The sequence below is a fragment of the Anomaloglossus baeobatrachus genome, chromosome 7 (assembly GCF_048569485.1).
Source record: "Anomaloglossus baeobatrachus isolate aAnoBae1 chromosome 7, aAnoBae1.hap1, whole genome shotgun sequence".
Classification (NCBI taxonomy): Eukaryota; Metazoa; Chordata; class Amphibia; order Anura; family Aromobatidae; genus Anomaloglossus; species Anomaloglossus baeobatrachus.
This window is the reverse complement of record NC_134359.1, coordinates 105287808-105310861: the sequence shown is the minus strand read 5'-3', so window position 1 is coordinate 105310861 and position 23054 is coordinate 105287808. Positions and strand designations below refer to the sequence as shown.

At 49.7% G+C, this 23054-nt stretch overlaps 1 long non-coding RNA gene across 3 annotated transcripts in view; it reads left to right on the top strand.

Moving 5' to 3' along the window:
* The window catches only part of LOC142245146 (uncharacterized), a 166030-nt gene that overhangs the window by 10153 nt on the left and 132823 nt on the right, over nt 1-23054 (top strand). For all 3 annotated transcript variants that reach the window (XR_012724735.1, XR_012724733.1, XR_012724734.1), the window contains exon 2: nt 6533-6686. This is a non-coding gene — a long non-coding RNA (uncharacterized LOC142245146). The remainder of the gene's footprint in view (nt 1-6532; nt 6687-23054) is intronic.

The following is a 23054-nucleotide window of genomic DNA, read 5'->3' as shown; positions in this document are numbered from 1 at the left end:
GACACCCCACTTCACCCAGTCAACACTAAAGGACCTGGCTTTATCCTGTATAAAAATGAAAACTTTTTTTTTTTGCAATAAAAAGATGAAAAATATAAAAAAAAATACATGAGGTATTGGTCCATATTTTGCCCAAAATACACAAGCTCACAACCCAACGTCAAGGGTCCCCACACATGTGGGTCAGTGTGATTACAGCAATACTAGATTTATATACTATTTTTTCTGTTTTGCTATTATCACACACTAAAAACTCTGTGTGACTGGAGCATCCGATGCGGTCCACAAAGCGGAAGTGTCGGGTTAATCACGGAGACCTAACCATGCCATTAATAACCCTGCAGCTTGCAGTAGTTCTGTACAGCACAGATAGGGAGTTCATAAATTATTGCAGGAAGTTTATTAAGAATTGATCTGCCATAGCAAGACCTCTCACTTACTTGACTAAAAAAGGTACGGACCACTCTATGGTCTGAGGACGCTTTGTACACATTTGACTGTCTTAAAAAAATTTTCTCGTTGGCTCCTGTATGGATACAGCCTGATGTATCTCAACCTTTTACGGTGGAGGTCAATGCGCCAGAAGTGGGTGTAGTAGCTGTGTTGTCTCTTGGTAAGCTACGTCCATGCGCCTTTTTCTCTAAGAAACTATCTTTGGCTGGACAAGCCAGGACGTCACAGGTACTATAACAACACACCCCACACCCCGGCTAGGCACACCGAAGTCAAACAAAAATCCTTGTTGCCTCCCTCCAGGGGCTGATGTCCACACCAGGGGGTGGAGCCAGGCAGTTGGCCCCACCCACCGAGTAGTTCACAGTCCTGGAGGCGGGAAAAAGGAAGTGAGATCAGTTTGAGAGTTAGAGAGTGAAGCGGTAGTGGAGCAGACTGACCGTGTCCGGGTACGTGGCCCGGGCACATACAGCAAGGTTGGCAGATGGTGGTGACCGTCTGCAGGAGAGGCCAATTGACGTGAAGCATAAGGACCGGGGACGGGCGGTGGCCCGCCAGTGCCGGACCGGGGAACGAAGAGAATCCAGCACCATTCGGCAGGGCCTACGGACCCCGACCAGGCTTGGAGTCGCCGTAAAACTGGTCAAATCCGTTAGCGAAGGGAACCTCCGGGGTTTCCCAGCAGTCAAGACCCGATTGAAGGCAACAGCTCAAACCGTGAAGGGAAATACAGTCACCGCCAAGGCTACAGTTCCCAGGGCCAGAGCCTGCGGGCAAAAGGGGCTCCCTCAGCATCCATCCAAGCTATGGAGCGGGTTACCGGTGGGAAGGCATCAGAACCAGGTGCAGGGAAAGGCAGTCACCGCCAACCTACCGGGAGAAAAACCATCGCAGCCGTCTGTGGGACCCGTCCATCCAGCCGTTTGTTTTACCAGAGACTTTGCATTCATCATTGGCTGAGTGAGTACCACCGTGCCATGCGGCACCGCACTGCCCCTGCGACCCTGCACCTCACCAGGCTCCACAACCCACCTTCCATTCCTCCCTCACCGGGCCCCGTGACGACCAAACCCCCTACCCACGGAGGGGAAAAACAACTAAGCTGCTCCCTGTCATCGCTCCCGGGATCCCCGTCCAGAGCAGCGGTGGTGTCACAACCTCACCACAACCGTGGGTGGCGTCACGGACAATAAATCAAAAAACAAAACCATCCCCTTTTCACTCACGGGCGAGGAGCGCCGCTCGAGTCCCCAGATCCGGCCCACCGCTCGAGCCACCGAGCAGCAAGCAAAGCAGCAGCAGTGCCGGACCCGAGCGTGGTGAGCGCAGCATCCCCTCACCGCCTGCGACTACTTGGCGTCACGAACAGGATCTTACCGCTCTGCCGTCTGGTAGAGGTGCGCCTTGTGACCGCCAGAGGTGTCTGGCCGAAAATTTTGAGAAGCCGTCATCTTGGGCGCGAAAAGTACCCGCTCGAGCGTCTGCTCGAGCAGTGGAGGCGCGAAAGCTGAAACCCCGCCCCTGTAGAGGAGGAGCCGGAAAAAGACTAAGGGGGGACGGATGGCCGCATGTAGCTCGTGGCTATAAAAGCAGGGACGCCGGGACCCTGCGGCCATCTTTTGGTTCCTGGAAAAGGCCGCCGCAGCGATGCACCAACCGTCCCGCAGCACCGTAGCCCCCGCGCCCGGGACCGCGGCGTGGGTGGAGGTCCGGACCGCTCAGCTACAACAACGGCTGCAGATCCGTGTGCAGCTCCTCCTGGAGGAGTGGGAGGCTGACATGGCGGAAGTGGTGGCGGCTATAAGGAGACGCGAGGTGGAGGAAGATTTGGAGAAGCGGGTAAGAGACCCACGCCCCTGTATTCCGGAAAGATCGGCCACTGTGGCTGAGGGGCCTGGCCCGCGCCCGCTCACCCTGCTGCCTCCCCCGCTACCCGCGCTAGTCGCTACCGCCTTGCCACTAGGCCCGCTACCCGCCAAACCGGTAGCGGTACCCTGCCAATCTGCCCAAGCGGACCGACCTGCAGCGGAGGCCCGTGACCGTGCAGCACCGCTCCCTTGGAAGACACCAAAGGCCGAGCCCGTCGGTGAAGCTGTATCAGAGGCACCGGTGACTGTGCCTGACCCCGTACCGACCCCGGCAGCCCGTCTCATGCCGGAGGAGGCGGAGACTCAGCGGGAGAGGATCCCTGTGCCCATTCCCCACACCTCGGCTGAGGTTGTGCCGGGTTGCCGCTGTGAGGCAGCACCCCAGGCCAAGTCACCGCGGGACCTTCCACCCAGATTGCCAGTGGTGGGCAGCGTCAAGGAGGTCTCGCGGGGCCCGACCCGTGCGCAGGGGCCCGCAGCAGCCCCGTGTTGGGACAGGGAGCCGACATTGCTGGGCCGGGAGATTGTCGAGAGGGAGAGGAGAAAGGCGAAGGAGTTGGTGGCCCGCACTATTGAAGAGAAGGAGCGTCTCTGAAGAGCCACCTTCCGGGTGCGGGGCCCGAGATATGAAAGACAGGTGCGGATATTTGATACCCGAAGGGGGTATGGCTTCATTTACGAACCGGGCCTGGAGGGCGAAGTCTTCGTGACCCGAAGAGATGTGAATGACCACTTGCCGGAAGACCATCCAAGCCGCAATCTGCTCCCCAGTGACCTCGTCAACTACACCCGACATTGTGGGGAGAGGGGCTGGTACGCCCTGGGTGTCCGGTTGAGAGGAGGCCAGGGGCCTCAAGCACCCGCTCAGCCCCCTACCCCGGTCGGCGAGGTGGACCTAAAGTGAAGCCGGCGGTCCTCCGCCCAAAAGTTGTCCCCGTTGGGTCCATCAGCACCGTTGTTGTTAGAAAAGAATGATAAGTAAAGATGAATCAACCGAAGAAGTTATCTGATTGGAACCGTGATTGAACCGGCCGTTGCCGGCAACTAGTCCCCGTAGGGACTTTCTGCAACCGTTTGCATAAGGAACTGCTTACGAACAAGCCCGAGAACTTGCAGGGCAACCACAAACTTGTGGGATGTAAATAAAAAAATGTTGGCTTAAACCGTGACCACCTCCGGAGAGGCAGATTTGGAGGATGGGCCTGGAGGAAAGAGATGGCCCAGGCCCGCCACTACCGTAACCGGTGGCGATCCTCCGGGGGTTCAGGGGTCCCCATGCATGCGGGTCCCCTGAAAGAGACCGTACCCGCTCGGGCAACTTGGTTCTGGACTGGGGTCAAGGGGTGTTGCCCACTTCTTAGGGGCAGCATCAGGGCCAGGTTGTTTGGGTGGGAGAAGAGCGGAAGCCGTACCTTTTAATAAAATATACCGTTAAGTAACATTAAAGTATGTGCCTCCCGTTGTGGGAAGATTGAAAAATGCTAGTTTTAAATGTTTTTACCTCTTTTACAGTTGTGAAAATAAAACCGGTGATGGACGGGCAGCCCGCGGACAGTCTGTATTTTACTAAGGGGGAATGTGGCGCCCTGGACAAGCCAGGACGTCACAGGTACTACAACAACACACCCCACACCCCGGCTAGGCACACCGAAGTCAAACAAAAATCCTTGTTGCCTCCCTCCAGGGGCTGATGTCCACACCAGGGGGTGGAGCCAGGTGGTTGGCCCCACCCACCAAGGAGTTCACAGTCCTGGAGGCGGGAAAAAGAAGTGAGTTCACCTCCGCATACAGCAAGGTTGGCAGACGGTGGTGACCGTCTGCAGTAAAGGCCGATTGACATGAACCGTAAGGACCGGGGACGGGCGGTGGCCCGCCGGTGCCGGACCGGGGAACGAAGAGAAGCCAGCACCATTCGGCAGGGCCTATGGACCCCGACCAGGCTTGGAGTCGCCGTAAAACCGGTCAAATCCGTTAGCGAAGGGAACCTCCGGGGTTTCCCAGCAGTCAAGACCCGATTGAAGGCAACAGCTCAAACCGTGAAGGGAAATACAGTCACCGCCAAGGCTACAGTTCCCAGGGCCAGAGCCTGCGGGCAAAAGGGGCTCCCTCAGCATCCATCCAAGCTGTGGAGCGGGTTACCGGTGGGAAGCCATCACAACCAAGAACTTAACACAGGTGCAGGGAAAGGCAGTCACCGCCAACCTACCGGGAGAAAAACCACCGCAGCCGTCTGTGGGATCCGTCCATCCAGCCGTTTGTTTTACGGGAGACTTTGCATTCATCATTGGCTGAGTGAGTACCACCATGCCGTGCGGCACCACGCTGCCCCCGCGACCCTGCACCTCACCAGGCTCCGCAACCCACCTTCCATTCCTCCCTCACCGGGCCCCAGGATACCCAAACCCCCTACCCACGGAGGGGAAAAACAACAACTAAGCTGCTCCCTGTCATCGCTCCCGGGATCCCCGTCCAGAGCAGCGGTGGTGTCACAACCTCACCACAACCGTGGGTGGCGTCACGGACAATAAATCCCCAAAACCATCCCCTTTTCACTCACGGGCGAGGAGCGCCGCTCGAGTCCCCGGATCCGGCCCACCTCTCGAGCCACCGAGCAGCAAGCGAAGCAGCAGCAGTGCCGGACCTGAGCGTGGTGAGCGCAGCGTCCCCTCCCCGCCCGCGACACTCATGGTCCTGCAGACTCCTCTCAGGGTGAACTTGTCCTCCAATCTCAGCTGAACTCAGAAGAAATCCACTTGTTGGGCAGTGATTTGGAGCCAAGTCAAACGCAGGAGGTGAGCTCCAGCATCTGTCACCGCCAAGGTATAATGCGCTCTGCAACAGTCTCTTACCCACGGCTCAGCTGCTCACTTCCACTTTCACCTGACAATTGCCGGCCTGCAGACACACCTGCACACTGCTGCAGGACCGCCCACTCCTCTGTGCAATGGGAGCTACCGTAATCAATAAAAAAAAAATAAAAAAAACTGGGCATATGGTCTTCAGAAGGGAGTTGTGGTGTTGGCGCTCAGTACAGATTTTGAGTCGGAAATCGATAAGGCTCCAGGTGATGCGCCGTCTGGGGTTGTGAGAGAAGCTATGCGATAGCCTCTGCCATTTTGTTATTAGCTGCCATTTTGTCCCTATGTCTTCATCCTAGTGTATTAAGATCAAGTTATACAATGTGGCCAAGTAGACCAGATGGTTTCACTTATCGTTAGGGAGGGATAAAAAGACTTTTCCTTCATAAACAATCAAGAGAAATATAATATTCTGGGGAATGCAGATGGGTCCTTTTCTAGGAAAAGAATTTGGACCTTTTCATTGTTTTCGAAATAGTGAAGGTGACATGCCAATTTGCTGATATACTGTTTCCTCATCCGTTATGTATCCCAAGTAAGAATTGTTTGTTTGACAACCCTGTCTCTGCAATGATTAAGCTGGGTTCACACATAGCGACAGCGACAACGACGTTGCTATTACGTCACCATTTTCTGTGACGGAACAGTGACCTTGTAAGTCGCTGTTATGATCGCTGCTTAGCTGTCAAACACAGTAGAAGCAGCAGCAATCATAACGACACGCGTCGCTGTGCTACACGTGCAGAGAGCAGGGAGCCGCGCACACTGCTTAGCACTGGCTCCCTGCACTCCTAGCTATAGTACACATCGGGTTAATTACCCGATGTGTACTGCAGCTACATGTACAGAGAGCAGGAGCCGGCACTGGCAGCGAGAGCGGCGGATGCTGGTAACGAAGGTAAATATCGGGTAACCAGGCAAAGGTCTTCCATTAGTTACCCGATGTTTACCCTGGTTACAGCTTACCGCAGCTGCCAGATGCCGGCTCCTGCTCCCTGCTCGCTTCATTTCGTCGCTCTCATCGCTGTCACACACAGCGTTGTGTGCGTCACAGCGGGAGAGCGACGACCAAAAAATGAAGCTGGACATTCAGCAACGACCGGCGACCTCACAGCAGGGGCCAGGTCATTTCTGGATGTCACACACAGCAACAGCGACGGGACGTCGCTGCAACGTCACAGAAAATGGTGACGTAGCAGCGACGTCATTGTCGTCATCGCTGTGTGTCACACCATTAGTCTGAATTGTATGATATCCAAAATTTGGGCTATAAAAGTCCACATATTCAACCAATAAACCAGTTACATTTTGTAAAGATACCTGCTGTGTCTCTTTCCTTTTTGTTGCATCTAGGTGCCGATCCCTGATAAGAACTATACTTCTGTGAAAAGATCTCTGTGCTAACAACTTGGAGGCCTGCAGCAAGATCCCACCTTTCCTCTTTGAACTTTATCCTGAACTGAACAAATTAACTGCACTCCATCCTGAACAGAAACAAACCCCCGGGGTAAGTGAACTTTTTCACTCTCAAAACACTTTATCAGGATTCAAGGAGATACATTATCTGTAATTTTCTAGTTTAACATAATCATAATGTATTGTATTATATGATTATTGATTACGGTATCTATTTTTGTTATTAAAATCTAATAAAAAGAAGGTTAAAAAAAAACCAAAAAAATACTTTCTCTTCCGGAAGGAGGCAGGCAGAGGTCAGCTTAGGACAAAGGAAACGGGAAAAATTCCTCAGGTAGAAATATATGTTATATGTTGTTACTTTTGTTGATTGTATTTTAGAAAGCCATGGACCCATAGGGGGGAGGGGCGACATGACCAGTGGGAAGGGAGGGAGTGAGGGGTTAATAAAGTGAATTAAAGGGCATTATGGGCCCTTATAGGGGATTGGTGGAATAGGGTCACTGTAGGGTGGGGAGGGGGCTAGTATATAAACTATAGGGGAGGGGTCTTACCTTCCTTGTGACTCCGGACAGCAAAGGATTCCCGCCCACCCGCCCTTGTGTTTTGCGAGTTCGTTTTGGCTATGTTTTGTTTTTTTAAAAAAAAAAAAAAAGTGAAAACAAAATGAGAAAATGGAATGATGCATTTTTTACAAAAAAAAAAAAAAAAAAAAAAAAGGGAATACAGGTTAAAAAGAGTCGTATGTTCTGTCGCAGCAGCGGGGGTAGGTCTGGTCCAGAGGCGGTTGTAAGGGATTGGTGGCTGGACTGAGAGGCACTGTCTTGGTATGGTGTCTCCGGGTTCCGGTAAATTGCAGGCACGGGGTTCTGCAAGGTTTGGGGGGTATTAATCCACGGGGTGATTAATACCTCATCTCTGGGTCGGAGTGTTGCGGCCAGGGATATTGGTGGAGGAAGTGGTTTCTGGACCGGGCCTACATGGGGTTACATGTACTGTTATTATTTATGTGTTACCTATTATTTGTTTGGGGTCGCCCGTTGGACGGCGCCCCCTTGTGTTAGAATGTTAATAATAGGTAATAAAGGCTGCTGTGGCCAATTTGTTTAACCAAGTCACATGCAGTCGGTGTGTTATTTATTAGGTTAAGTTGGGTATACTAACCATCACGACCGGAGAATCCTTCCTCAGTGGTCATGTCCGCTGCACCACTAACATTTGCTTACTCATCTAGTTTTCAGTTTTTGTTTTGTTTCTGGGCTGGCAAAAATCTGCTGATTGCTATATTTACTGCCTGACGCAAATCAAACCCATAACTAATTGATATTAATTGCTGCTAATTTACCTACTACCCTGAGTATGCTGATTTGATCAACTGTTATACAATTGAATCTGAATGGGTCATAATTAATGTCTTGCCCCCAATGTATTACTAGTATTATGAGTAATTGTGATCTTGAAGAAATAGGTCAGCCCTTGAAATACCTTGCAGATTTGTCTGTGCTTACAGATGCGCAAGGCTGGCGTCCTGTAACCCAATCCGGGAATGGTAAAAAGCTTTCTTCTTTCCAAATTAATTGTCATTACATTATATTATTAGATAGTGGAGGGAAGAAATTAGATGAAGCGGTTGATGAAATAAGATCCTTGATATGAGAAGAATCATTAATTTGCCCGGATGCATTAAAAAATTATGCAAGCAATATAAAAGAAGGTTTTCTCCAGCTATTACAGGAGGGATATATGACTTGTGCATAATGTTTGTGTTCTGTCACTATAAGAAAGAATCAGAACTGAGGTGGGACTTGGTACTTAGGGGTAGTTTGCACACTACGACATCGCAGCTGCGATGTCGGTGGGGTCAAATTAAAAGTGACGCACATCCGGCATCGCAGACGATATCATAGTGTGTAAAGCTTAGATGATACGATTAACGAGCACAAAAGCGTCGTAATCGTATCATCGGTGCAGCGTCGGCGTAATCCATAATTACGCTGATGCGACGGTCCGATGTTGTTCCTCGCTCCTGTGGCTGCACACATCGCTGTGTGTGAAGCCTCAGGAGCGAGGAACATCTCCTACCGGCGTCACCGCGGCTTCCGTAGGCTATGCGGAAGGAAGGAGGTGGGCGGGATGTTTACATCCCACTCATCTCCGCTCCGATTGGCCGCCTGCCGTGTGACGTCGCAGTGACGCCGCACGACCCGCCCCCTTAACAAGGAGGCGGGTCGCCGGCCAGAGCGACGGTCGCAGGGCAGGTGAGTGTATGTGAAGCCGGCGTAGCGATAATTTTCGCTACGCCAGCTTTCACAACATATCGCTGCTGCGACGGGGGCGAGGACTAACGCGTGCGACATCGCAGCATCGGCTTGATAGAGGAAGCTATTTGCATATTGTTACCCATCGACATAGAATAGGCAAATTGTGGAGTTACATAAAACATAATAGGTGGTATATGCCCCAGTGGCGGCAAAACGCTTTTCATAGCAACAGATTTGTAAATCGTGGTGAGGATTCAGGTGTAGGAAGTGGAAATTCTGACTTAGATTTTGATTCTAATTCTCCTAGTGAGGCTACAAATTCCCGTAGACCAGAAAACAAGAGCATTCGGAATACAGTTTATAGTCAGATTGGGGGATGTCATCAAACAATTGACAGAAGAATTATGCTTTTGGTTACCAGAAGCTTTCCAAGGACCAGATGAAATGATAGACAAATTATTTGCAAGGTGTTGCAATGCATTTACAGACTATGGGCGGCTTTGCACGTTGCAACATCGCACGTGCGATGTCGGTGGGGTCAAATCGAAAGTGACGCACTTCCGGCGTCACTTTTGAGATCGTAGTGTGTAAATGCTAGATGATACGATTAACAAGCGCAAAAGCATCGTTATCGTATCATCGTTGCAGGCTCCGACTTTTTCATAATTATGCTGCCGCGACAGGTACGATGTAGTTCCTCGCTCCTGCGGTAGCACATATCGCTGTATATAACGCCGCAGGAGCGAGGAACATCAGCTTACCTGCCGCCGGCTGCTATGCGGAAGGAAGGAGGTGGGCGGGATATTTACATTCTGCTCATCTCCGCCCCTCCGCCGCTATTGGCCGCCTGCTGTGTGACGTCGCTATGACGCCGAACGACCCGCCACCTTAGGAAGGAGGCGGGTCGCCGGCCAGAGCGACAGTCGCAGGGCAGGTGAGTGCCTGTGAAGCTGGCGTAGCGATAATTTTCGCTACGCCAGCTATCACAAGATATCGTACCTGCGACGGGGGCGGGGACTATCGCGTGCGACATCGCAGCATCGGCTTGCGATGTCGCAACGTGCAAAGCCCGCCTATGACTATAGCCTAGATAACCCTAGACACATTTGGTGTCTTAAAACCATATTTATGACCGGACTGAAGACAGATCTCAGGACTGAAGAAATTCCGACCAGAATGCTTGTATTCCACTCTAGAATACTCTGTACCAATAATGAGTGCAATAGAAGACCAGATAACCAATAGAAAGCAGAAAAAGTTACAGAAGCCAGTTCCCATCATGGTGAATATCCATCTCAACATAATGAGAAGTCCAACAGGCTGAGTAAGTGATGAAGAAAGGAAAAGAGAGTGGGCAGCAAAGTCAGAAGAGTACAGAAATAAAGGGTTATGCTTTCAATGCGGTGGAAGGGGGCACATTAAGAAACATGGTGTATGGTGCAACAGTTGCTACAGAAAATTTGGTGAATCTAGACTAGGAAACTGGCAGCCCCAGGAAAGCCCAAAAAATCATGGTTCCTCCTACAAATGGCTCAGCTGCAACAATTTCCCACAGGAAAAGAAAATAGAATATCTAATAGACAAGGGAGCTAGCCTTTCCATCATCAGAAAACAGGATGCTCCATTGCAATTCATAACAAATAAAACCATAATGGGAATGGAGGTGTGGCGCCCCTGACCTGGTCAGGCACCACTGAGTACTGCACCCATGCTGGGGACAGTACAAACAGGTAATCCAGAAGGCTGACCGAGGTGTGACTACACAGGCGCATAGTGATCAGGTCTCACACATGTACCTTTGAGAGGACCCCTGGGGATCCCAGGAGGGGGGCAAAGCCTTCACCTCCACTGGAATAGTGGAGGGGGTAAAAGCCTCCATCTCCACTCAAGGGGTGTGGTCTAGAGCCTGGTTGCTAGGTGGCGTAGGCAAGAACAGGAGAGGAGGAGCAGTGAGCCGGTTCAGTGTGCAGTTCAGGGGGAGCAGACGTCAGGAGCAGACCCCTGGGGCTGTTGCAGTCTGACAGCGTCCGCGCAGTGGCTACCGACGGGGGAGAACGGTCACCTAGTAGTGCTACCCGAAATCCATCTTCAGCTAAAGAGAGAGCAACGGAGTGGGAAGTAAGGAGACTGCTAGGGAGTTACCAGGCCCAAACGGGTAGTAGGTCCCAGTGCAGGGATAGATCCACCTTTCCTTGCCAAACCTGCTTGAGGGGGCACTTCACACCCCCAAGAACACACTACAGAGTCCGCAGCCACGTAGCCACAGTTAGGGCCCATAGTTCACAGGAGGCAAGCAGCCGGAGTGTCCTGGTCCAGGCTACAAGCAAACGGGCCAAACGAAGGGGAGAGAGGCATCAGCAACTTCCCTGGGTGACCCCCATAGGGACTAAAAGTCGGGGTTACCCCAAAACGTAAAGGGCTAAGGAAGGCGAGTCGGTAGTCACCCTCATCAGTCAGCCTGAAGGACACCTGGTTCCAGCCTGGTTCATCCCAGCTACGCCCGGGTTACTCACTCTGCCACCTTCCGTGAGTAAAACCCCTGAAAGACATTCTGCTTGTGTGGAGTTATTCTGCGCCTTGTGGTTCTACACACCTACACAGGGCCCTGGGGCTTGCCTCACTCTCAGAAGGCTATTACAACCGACTGCACCCACCATCAGCCCCAGGCATCCCTTAATCTGCAGTGGCGGTCCCCACTGACCGCAATTCTGAGAGTGGCGTCACGACAAATAGAAGATTTCCTACCTGTGACAGGATCCAGCCGAGTGGAGTCCCTGAAGGTAATGCACCGACACTGCACTTGTGGGGCTTCACAGGGGCAGGAGGAATATTCAAAACCCTTAAAGAGACAGAGCCAATAAAAATAAGAATAGCACACAGAGAATACAACTGGAGATTAACTAGTTAATATCAACAGGTGCTACTGGTAAGATGGAGCTGCAGGTGAACAAGGGGCCCTGTATGAAAACCTCCCAGCAGTAAAATGATAATCACTAAAGTAAATAGTTAAACACCACCTGGTGAAAGCCTGCAAATACAAAGACACTAAAATCCAGCTGAATGTTAAACAGACACACTACTGCCTGTTTCTAATAAAACATTATACCGTCCCAATACACCTTTTTGTTCAATTCACAAACACTGACCTAGATTGCAGCACTTGCTCATCATTAGGATAAAAAGAATTTAACCCTGACGAAGGAGGCTGCTTTGCAAAAACCATCTGAAATGCGTTGGTTTTTGGACCTTGTGAGAGCCCGTAGTGGCCCTCCCCCTTGCTCGTGACGTCACTTGCATTCCTACACGTGTTTTTGGTTTTCGCCGGAGCTCCATCGGCCGGGGCGCTCCGATGTGTATCGCCGTGCGCCTCACTATCTTTTCAAGGGTACAACTGACCACAAGCCGCACATGCAAGCAGCTCATCTAAAGCACCCTCACGTAGTCCAGAAAGTAACATCAGTTACCACCACCAGGTAATTGCTTGGGTTTAATGTTTTATTAGAAACAGGCACTAGTGTGTCTGTTTAAGATTCAGGGGTGATAGCAGTATACCAAAACAAATAGATCCACAGTAATCAGATAAATTAGCTGGACCAGAAGTGTGAAAAAAAGACAAGCTTAAAATGTAACTTTTACTAAATATGCGGATAAAAGTGAACCATAGCTCACAGGTTAAAAACCTAGGTAGCACAAAACCACCCAATGTGAACAAACAATGGGCTGTGAACACATGAGCCCAGATACAGTCTGCCTCAGTAGGTAAACACCAATGGAGGATAAATCACACCAAATTATGATCTAGTAGCCCTAACTGAGGCACAGACACACAAGAATATTCCTGTCACAACCCCATCCAGGGGAGGATATGAACTTGTGTGTCTCAGGCAGAAACTCCTAAACCCATAGAAACCGTACAAATAATAAATCCCACACAGGGTGGGAACGGTCTTACCGGGTCCGGAGATCATACACGGGCATATACATAGGTTGTCGGTTCATACAGGGGGCTGTTTAAACAGCATTTCCAGATCCCTCAGACACCTAAACCCAGTCAGGCATATAGTTGCAGTACCGACTCCCAACGTTTCAAAAAGCGGATCATCAGGGGAGTTCCAGTGGGAAAAAGACGCTGTCAAACGGTATCTTCACCGGATGACAATCAACAGATGCCCAGGTCACTAAAAAGAAGCAGACACAGAAAGTAAGCCCAAGGGCTGCCTGTCAGGCCATATGTGTTATGCCCATTGGTTAACTGATGATCCGCTTTTTGAAACGTTGGGAGTGGGTACTGCAACTATATGCCTGACTGGGTTTAGGTGTCTGAGGGATCTGGATATGCTGTTTAAACAGCCCCCTGTATGAACCGACAACCTATGTATATGCCCGTGTATGATCTCCGGACCCGGTAAGACCGTTCCCACCCTGTGTGGGATTTATTATTTGTACGGTTTCTATGGGTTTAGGAGTTTCTGCCTGAGACACACAAGTTCATATCCTCCCCTGGATGGGGTTGTGACAGGAATATTCTTGTGTGTCTGTGCCTCAGTTAGGGCTACTATATCATAATTTGGTGTGATTTATCCTCCATTGGTGTTTACCTACTGAGGCAGACTGTATCTGGGCTCATGTGTTCACAGCCCATTGTTTGTTCACATTGGGTGGTTTTGTGCTACCTAGGTTTTTAACCTGTGAGCTATGGTTCACTTTTATCCGCATATTTAGTAAAAGTTACATTTTAAGCTTGTCTTTTTTCCACACTTCTGTTTAAGATTCAGCTGAATTTTAGTGTCTTTTTATTTGCAGGCTTTCACCAGACGTGCACCGGCAGCACGGTGTTCAACTATTTACTTTAAAGAATAGCACACACCACTGATCTATGTACTCATCTGCTGAAATCTGAGAAATGTCCTATGAACGTAATAGCTGCTGATCTATTAAATACCATGCATGCTGTTATCAAGTATGGGAGAAGGGAATCACAGTTACAGGGCCATTATCTGAAACAATGCCTACTACTATGATGTCTCTCATACAGCTAGATCAAGAGAAGCTGAACACTGATTTAGATGAGCCCACTGAGAAAATGCTCCAAAAATACCATCTGCACTGTGGGTAAAGAGCAATACAGATGTTGGTTTGTTGAAAAAAACACCAGTAAAAATCAAATTGAAACCAGGTACAGTATCGGTATCTATTAGACAGTATCCCCTGAGCCGAGAACATAAAGAACTGTACCTGAGTGATAGAAGATCTCTGCACTAATAGGGTTGCGGTGAACAAGTCGTTTCTTCCTCTGAATCTTCATCTTATGGTTCTGGGAGAGCATCATGATTTTGTTCTGGGTGGTCACCCTGGGGTTAAGGGTACTCTTGATCTCATATTGTATTGCTTTTGATGGCCCAAGATCCAGAGGGATGTGGTAACCTATGTCTCTGAGTGTGCCACCTGTGTACGCTCAAAGACATCTCACTCTCATCCTTCGGGATGTTTGCAGCCTTTGAATGTTCCTTACCAACAATGGACAGGCATTTTCCACACTACAGCAGGTGTCACGACGGTGACTTCCAGGGGTTCATGAGAGTTAATTGAGAACTCGATGACCTCCTGGACATCACTGTACACACACTGCTGGATACTCACCTGTCCCCAGTGATGCTGTCCTCGGCGATTCTGTGCCCGGCACTGTCTTCGGCGGTGCTGTCTCCACAACTGTCACTGCAAAGCTCCAGCTTCTAGCTCCTCAGTGCAGTGAATAATCAATTAATACAATGTGCAGCGGTCAGGAGCAGGAGGCAGCAGAGCCGAAGACAGCACCTGGATACAGGTGAATATAGAACATCTTTTTATTTCACAGACATTGTTTTCTCCGGTATGTGTCACACTGATGTCACACGGATCACATCAGTGTGTGATCCGTGTGACACCCGTGCTGCCATAGAAAAAACAGACATGTCTGTGTGTGTGCATGTGGGGAATAGCGGGGCCACACAGTCCGTGTGAAAACAAGGCCGTGTGAGTAACTCTATAGTATAACATTGGTACATGTGGCATCCATGTTAAAACAGATGTCACACATACCTGAAACACAGATGTCTGAAGTCAGCCTAAATGTATGGCTGACTGTAGATGTGTGCCTTGTCCGGACCTGTGTGTGGGTAATCTGGGGTGGTTATCTATTAAATTCATTAAACTTTAATTGAAGTTAGGACCTTGGTTTATTGGTCTGTACAAAATTACAGCTGTCATTAATCCTGTTGCTTTCCATCTGGCATTACCTACATTTTTCAAAATTCATAATGTATTCCACAGATACCTGTTAAAAAATATGTGGGTTCAGGAACCTCTTTTCCCTTACCTCCGTCTCCGTTACAATATTTGGTTCATTGGTGGGGTTATGGTCCTGAGGAAAGGACTTGGGTACCAGCCTCTGGGATTCATGCTGAGTGCCTATTTAAGATTTTTCATCATCTTCATCCTCACAGATTGGGTCTTGGTGGTCCAGAGGCCCCTCTTAGAGGGAGGAGTACTGCCACACGGAGATTTTTACAAACTTCGCCAATTGTCATGGCAGTGTTGTGTTCTGTTCAGACTACTGATTTTGACACTCCACCCGGTAACTTCTCTGGTATCTGTGATCAACGCAGGCAGACTCGGGCATCGACCTGCACAGTTGTAATTCATAAGCAGGCTAGCAAGAGTTAATCTCTACTAGTCTGCTTTTTAGTCTTCTTTGATCATATGTTGTATGGAAGCCAATCACATCTGCTTCCCTCCTTTACATGCTGGTCAGATCCTTCCACCTATGCCTGCTATAGTTTTTCTTAGCTGGTCTGGTGAAGTGTTGTGATCTAGAGCATCTGGTAGTTGTTATACTCTTTGCTGAGTGCGGTTGTGGAGTTAACCCTTGTTGCCTTTTTGTTGTTACCTTCCTGTCCTTACTCTCTCATTGTCTATTCCTGTGTGTGTGCGCAGTGTTTTAGAGTTTTGGTTTTCCCTTGTCTGTCTTTATCTGTTTTCCATTACAGTCCTGCCTTGTCCTTCCCTGATGGAAGGGTGGTATCAGAGTAGTACTGGTCAGGAGCATACCTAGGAACGTGAGTCATGCATCTCCACCATCAGGAGTAGCCCTGAGGTTAGGGATAGCTTAAGGTTCCCTAGCATCAGGGACAGCATAGGAGTCCCTGTCCAACGCTATCCTAGCAGTTACCTTGACAGTCACACAGCTAAACTCAGCTGTGCTGCCCCTTCCCTTAAGGCCACGTCTCACTAAGTGACATCGCTAGCGACATCACTGCTGAGTCACGGTTTTTGTGACGAAAGAGCGATCTTGTTAGCCATCTCACTGTGTGTGACATCCAGCAATGACCTGATCCTGCTGTGAGGTCGCCGGTCATTGCTGAATATCCTGGACCATTTTTTTGTTGTTGCTCTCCCGCTGTGAAGCACACATCGCTGTGTTTGACAGCGAGAGAGCAACGATCTGAATGTGCAGGGAGCAGGGAGCCGGCTTCTGCAGACGCTGGTAACCAAGGTACACATCGGGTAACCAAGCAAAGGCTTTTCTTGGTTACCCGATATTTACCTTGGTTACCAGCATCTGCAGCTTCTAGAAGCCGGCTCCCTGCACACGTAGCCAAGGTACACATCCGGTAACTATAAGCAAAGCGCTTTGCTTAGTAACCCGATGTGTACTATGGTTACCAAGCACAGCGTCGTTACACAGGTCACTGGTGGCTGATCTCTGATCGCTGTGGAGATCTGCCTGGTGGACAGCTCACCAGCGACCATGTAGCGACGCTCCAGCGATCCCTGCCAGGTCAGATCGCTGGTGGAATCGCTGGAGCGTCGATAAGTGTGACAGTACCTTTACAGGGATCTTATCTGAAAGGTGTGAGCCACCTATGCTCTAATCAAGCTTAGATCAGGAGCTCATGGCTGTATCATTACAACTCATACACTGTGAAACCTAAGTTATTGTGGGGGGTGTTCTTTTTCCTTTGAATGCTGTTGCCTGCTTATGATTGGTTAGCATCATACAGGGGAAAGAAGTATATGCCCCTAGTGAAAATTATCTGATAACACCTACTTTGACTTATCAAAAATTAACTCATTAGTTGGCAAATACTTTGCTAATATCTTCATAACGGAGAGACGAAATTAAATTATAAAAACAAAACTAAACATTTTATTCCCCTCTGCAGGCACTGTTACATTGTGTTTCCAGTTTAACTTCAAACATTTGGTGAAAGAGCTATTAAAGTTAGTAGCATTGCGATTCCTAAAACTCAGTTCTATGTATAACCTAATTTACATTTCAAAAAACCCTTTCCTGACACTTTCTCTTGCAAGATGTTGAAACAAGTACTGTATCAGTAATGGAATCCCAAAAGAATGGTATGGTAAATAACTAGTGATGAGCGAGCATGCTTGTCACTACTCGGTACTCGCACGAGTATCGCTGTACTCGGGCTGCTCGGCGGGGACCGAGTAATCTCGCGATACTCGTGCTGTACTCGTGGTCTTCATTTCTGCATGTTGGCGCTCTTTTGAGAGCCAGCCCTCATGCAGGGATTGGCTGGCAGACCACTGCAATGCCACAGCCCTGTTAGTTGTGGAATTGCAGTGATTGGCCGGCCTGCACAGCGTGACCGAGCCTTTATATCGGCCGGCGCGCTGTGCTCTGCTCACAGCTATTCAGACATTCAGTGTAGGGAGAGTGTCGCTGATTCAGGGAAAGCTTTGCGGCCCTTTATAGTTAGTTCCGGAGCAGGGCTGCAAACAGTGTGACCAGAAGTCCTTCTCAGGACTATTCTAGTTGTATACAGGCAGGCAGGGTATAGCCAGGTCGGAGTACAGTAGCAGAGTCCTTCTCAGGACTATTGTTGCTATATACAGGCAGGGTATAGCCAGGTCGGAATACAGGCTAGTGACCAGAAGAGTCCTTGTCAGGACTATTGTAGCAGTATACAGGCAGGCAGGCAGGGTATATAGCCATTCCTAGTGGTGACCGTATACCAGCCTTCATCATATCTGGGGCTGGTGTACACAGTGTAAAACAGTCCAGATAGTGTCAGACTTCTCAGTAATTGTCGCTCCTAAAAACCAGTTAGGTTCTTATTGCGTCCGTGCTTGCATTTAAAAACAGCACGTGTGTGGCAGTCGGTGGCAGGGTACAGGTGCGCGTTTTGCACAAACTATTATATAACGCACAAGTCTAGTGTATAATACACGTCAGTCAGCAGTGTCTGATAGTGTCAGACTTCTCAGTAATTGTCGCTCCTAAAAACCAGTTAGGTTCTTATTGCGTCCGTGCTTGCATTTAAAAACAGCACGTGTGTGGCAGTCGGTGGCAGCGTACAGGTGCGCGTTTTGCACAAACTATTATATAACGCACAAGTCTAGTGTATAATACACGTCAGTCAGCAGTGTCTGATAGTGTCAGACTTCTCAGTAATTGTCGCTCCTAAAAACCAGTTAGGTTCTTATTGCGTCCGTGCTTGCATTTAAAAACAGCACGTGTGTGGCAGTCGGTGGCAGCGTACAGGTGCGCGTTTTGCACAAACTATTATATAACGCACAAGTCTAGTGTATAATACACGTCAGTCAGCAGTGTCTGATAGTGTCAGACTTCTCAGTAATTGTCGCTCCTAAAAACCAGTTAGGTTCTTATTGCGTCCGTGCTTGCATTTAAAAACAGCACGTGTGTGGCAGTCGGTGGCAGGGTACAGGTGCGCGTTTTGCACAAACTATTATATAACGCACAAGTCTAGTGTATAATACACGTCAGTCAGCAGTGTCTGATAGTGTCAGACTTCTCAGTAATTGTCGCTCCTAAAAACCAGTTAGGTTCTTATTGCGTCCGTGCTTGCATTTAAAAACAGCACGTGTGTGGCAGTCGGTGGCAGGGTACAGGTGCGCGTTTTGCACAAACTATTATATAACGCACAAGTCTAGTGTATAATACACGTCAGTCAGCAGTGTCTGATAGTGTCAGACTTCTCAGTAATTGTCGCTCCTAAAAACCAGTTAGGTTCTTATTGCGTCCGTGCTTGCATTTAAAAACAGCACGTGTGTGGCAGTCGGTGGCAGCGTACAGGTGCGCGTTTTGCACAAACTATTATATAACGCACAAGTCTAGTGTATAATACACGTCAGTCAGCAGTGTCTGATAGTGTCAGACTTCTCAGTAATTGTCGCTCCTAAAAACCAGTTAGTCTTCTTATTGCGTCCGTGCTTGCATTTAAAAACAGCACGTGTGTGGCAGTCGGTGGCAGGGTACAGGTGCGCGTTTTGCACAAACTATTATATAACGCACAAGTCTAGTGTATAATACACGTCAGTCAGCAGTGTCTGATAGTGTCAGACTTCTCAGTAATTGTCGCTCCTAAAAACCAGTTAGGTTCTTATTGCGTCCGTGCTTGCATTTAAAAACAGCACGTGTGTGGCAGTCGGTGGCAGCGTACAGGTGCGCGTTTTGCACAAACTATTATATAACGCACAAGTCTAGTGTATAATACACGTCAGTCAGCAGTGTCTGATAGTGTCAGACTTCTCAGTAATTGTCGCTCCTAAAAACCAGTTAGGTTCTTATTGCGTCCGTGCTTGCATTTAAAAACAGCACGTGTGTGGCAGTCGGTGGCAGGGTACAGGTGCGCGTTTTGCACAAACTATTATATAACGCACAAGTCTAGTGTATAATACACGTCAGTCAGCAGTGTCTGATAGTGTCAGACTTCTCAGTAATTGTCGCTCCTAAAAACCAGTTAGGTTCTTATTGCGTCCGTGCTTGCATTTAAAAACAGCACGTGTGTGGCAGTCGGTGGCAGGGTACAGGTGCGCGTTTTGCACAAACTATTATATAACGCACAAGTCTAGTGTATAATACACGTCAGTCAGCAGTGTCTGATAGTGTCAGACTTCTCAGTAATTGTCGCTCCTAAAAACCAGTTAGGTTCTTATTGCGTCCGTGCTTGCATTTAAAAACAGCACATGTGTGGCAGTCGGTGGCAGCGTCAGGCTCCATATTGTCCCTGGATAGAGACGTGCATGATGGCCTGTATAACATGAAGTGCCCATTGTAAGGAAGTGGGTCTATTGTAGTATAGCCCTTAGGCAGGGCAGCCAAAAATTGGGAGGCTCCATATTGTCCCTGGATAGAGACGTGCATGATGGCCTGTAAACATGAAGTGCCCATTGTAAGGAAGTGGGTCTATTGTAGTATAGCCCTTAGGCAGGGCAGCCAAAAATTGGGAGGCTCCACATTGTCCCTGGATAGAGATGTGCATGAGGGCCTCAAAACATTGTTCCCATTGCAAAGGAGCGGGTCTCCTGTCGTTGTAATGCCCATTCAGAAAGAATGGGCGAAAAAATTTACCACTGGGGGTATACCTGAAACAACGGCTTAACTATTGTAACGGTCACCATGATGGCGCATGAGGAGAAGGAGGAGCAGTCCAGCGATTAGCCAAAGTCCAGAAGTGTGTTACCATGGGTGAGTGGAGGTACATGGCAAATTCCCGTTACAAACTTTAAATTCCGCTGTAATTTGCTGTTGGTGTGTGTGGTGAAGTCTGGCCAAATCCAACCCTTGTTCATCTTGATCAGAGTCAGCCTGTCAGCATTTACAGTTGACAGGCGGGTGCGTTTATCTGTAATGATTCCACCTGCGGCACTAAAAACACGCTCTGACAAAACGCTAGCGGCAGGGCAGGCCAGGACTTCCAAGGCGTAGAGAGCCAATTCATGCCACGTGTCCAGCTTGGATACACATTAATTGTAAGGCACAGAGGAATGTCGGAGTACAGTTGTTTGATCTGCAAGGTACTCCTTGAGCATCTGGGCAAACTTAGGATTTCTTGTGGCACTACCCCTCACCTCAGGGGCTGTGGTATGTGAGGGGCTGAGAAAACTGTCCCACATCTTAAAGACTGTTCCCCTACCTCTGGCGGATTGGACTTGTGCCCCTCTCGGCTGTACGCCTTGGTTGTCCACTGATTCCTGACCTATGCCGCTAGCGTTTTGTGAGGGGAATGCTTTGCCTACTTCCGTGACTATGGCCTTCTGGAACTGCTGCATTTTGCCTGACCTCTCCGCCTCGGGAATAAGAGACATAAAGTTGTCCTTTTAGCGTGGGTCTAACAGTGTTACCAACCAGTAATGATTGTCGGCCAAGATGTTCTTAACGCGAGGGTCACGAGACAGGCAGCTTACCATAAAGTCAGCCATGTGTGCCAGACTCTTAACAGCCATCACTTCAGTATCCTGACCAACACGATGACTGAACATGCTGTCCTCCTCCTCCTCCTCCTCCTCATCATCTACCCTGTCCTCTGGCCAGCCACGCTGAACCGAGGATATGACTGCATGTCATATCCTCAATTTGGCCAGAGAGTTGCTCCATGTCTTCATCCTCCTCCTCGTCATAGTCCTCCACTGCACGTTGTGATGAGACGAGGCTGGGCTGTGTGTTATCATCACCCACACCCACTACTGTTTCTTGCTCAAACTCATCGCGCTCCGCCTGCAATGCATCATGGTTGTTTTTTGAGCAGAGACCATTTTAGAAGGCAGAGAAGCGGTATGGTGACGCTAATAATGTCGTCATCGCCGCTCACCATCTTGGTGGAGTCCTCAAAGTTTTTGCGGATGGTGCATAGGTCGGACATCCCTCTCCACTCCTCAGGTGTTATGTGTGGAGTTTGACCCATTTCCCGACGGCTTAGGTGATGCAGGTACTCAACAACTGCCCTCTTCTGCTCACATATCCTGACCAACATGTGCAGAGTTGAATTCCAAAGCGTGGGGACATCACACACCAGTCTGTGTGCCGGAAGATGCAAACGGCGTCTTAAGCCGGCAAGGCCGGCTGAAGCAGTAGGTGACTTTCGAAAATGTGCAGACAGGCGGCGAACTTTTATCAGCAGATCAGACAGCTCTGAGTATGACTTTAGAAACCGCTGAACCACGAGGTTGAGCACATGGGCCACGCATGGAACATGTGTCAGCTGGCCTCGCCTCAAAGCCGCCACCAGGTTCCGGCCATTGTCACACACGACCTTTCCTGGCTTTAGGTTCAGAGTTGTGAGCCAGTGATCTGCCTGCTGTTTCAGAGCTGTCCACACCTCTTCTGCATTGTGGGGTTTGTCACCTATGCAGATTAGCTTCAGCACTGCCTGTTGCCGCTTCGCCGAGGCAGTGCTGCAGTGCTTCTGTGTCGCCCTGGACAAGCCAGGGGCCACAGAGCACAACACTTAAACACCCCACACTCCCTGCAGGCATATCATAGTCAAAACACAAAATCCTAGTTGCCTTCCCCAGGGGCTGTTGTCCACACCAGGGTGTGGAGCCAGGCGGTTGGTCTCCACCCACCGAGGAGGAGGGAAAACACAGGCAGTGAGAGTTAAGCTAAGGAAGTGGAAGGAGGAAAGTAGTAGAGAGGAGAAAAGTGACAGCAAAGAGCCTGAAGTTGGTCCGGGTGTGTGGACCGGACAGGACAGCAAGGTTGGCAGGATGTGGTGACCGTCTGCAGTTGAGGCCGATTGGAGTCTGCCGTAAGGACCGTGGACGGGTGGTGACCCGGCCGTACCGGACCGGTATACAAAGAGAAGCCAGCACCATTGGCAGAGGACTTTCGGATCCCGGCAAGGCTTGGTGTCGCCGTGAATTTGCCAAATCCGTTAGTGAAGGGAACCTCAGGGTTTCCAAACAGCCAAGTCCAGATAGAAGGCAACCATACAACCGTGAAGGGGAGACACCGCCACCGCCAAGGGCAACCGTCTCCCAGGGCCAGCGCCTGTGGGCAAAAGGGGCTCCTCCGGCCCATATCCAGGTCGGGGAGCGGGTTACCGTTGGGAAACCATCACTACCAACACTTAACTTAGGTGCAGGGAGAGACAGTCATCACTAACCTGCAGGGAGGAACAACCGCAGCCGTCCGAGTGACCTGTCCATCCAGCCACTTGTTTTACCGTGAACTGTGTCATCATCATTGGGCTGAGTGAGTACCTCCATGCCGTGCGGCACAGCGCTGCCCCTGCGACCCTGCACCTCATCAGGCCCCGCAACCCGCCTGTCATCCATCTCTACCCCATCACCAGGCCCCGGGACAACCAACCCCCCTACCCACGGAGGGGAGAAATAACAACAAAGCTGCTCCCTGTCACAGGCTCCCGGGATCCCCGTCCAGAGCAGCGGTGGTG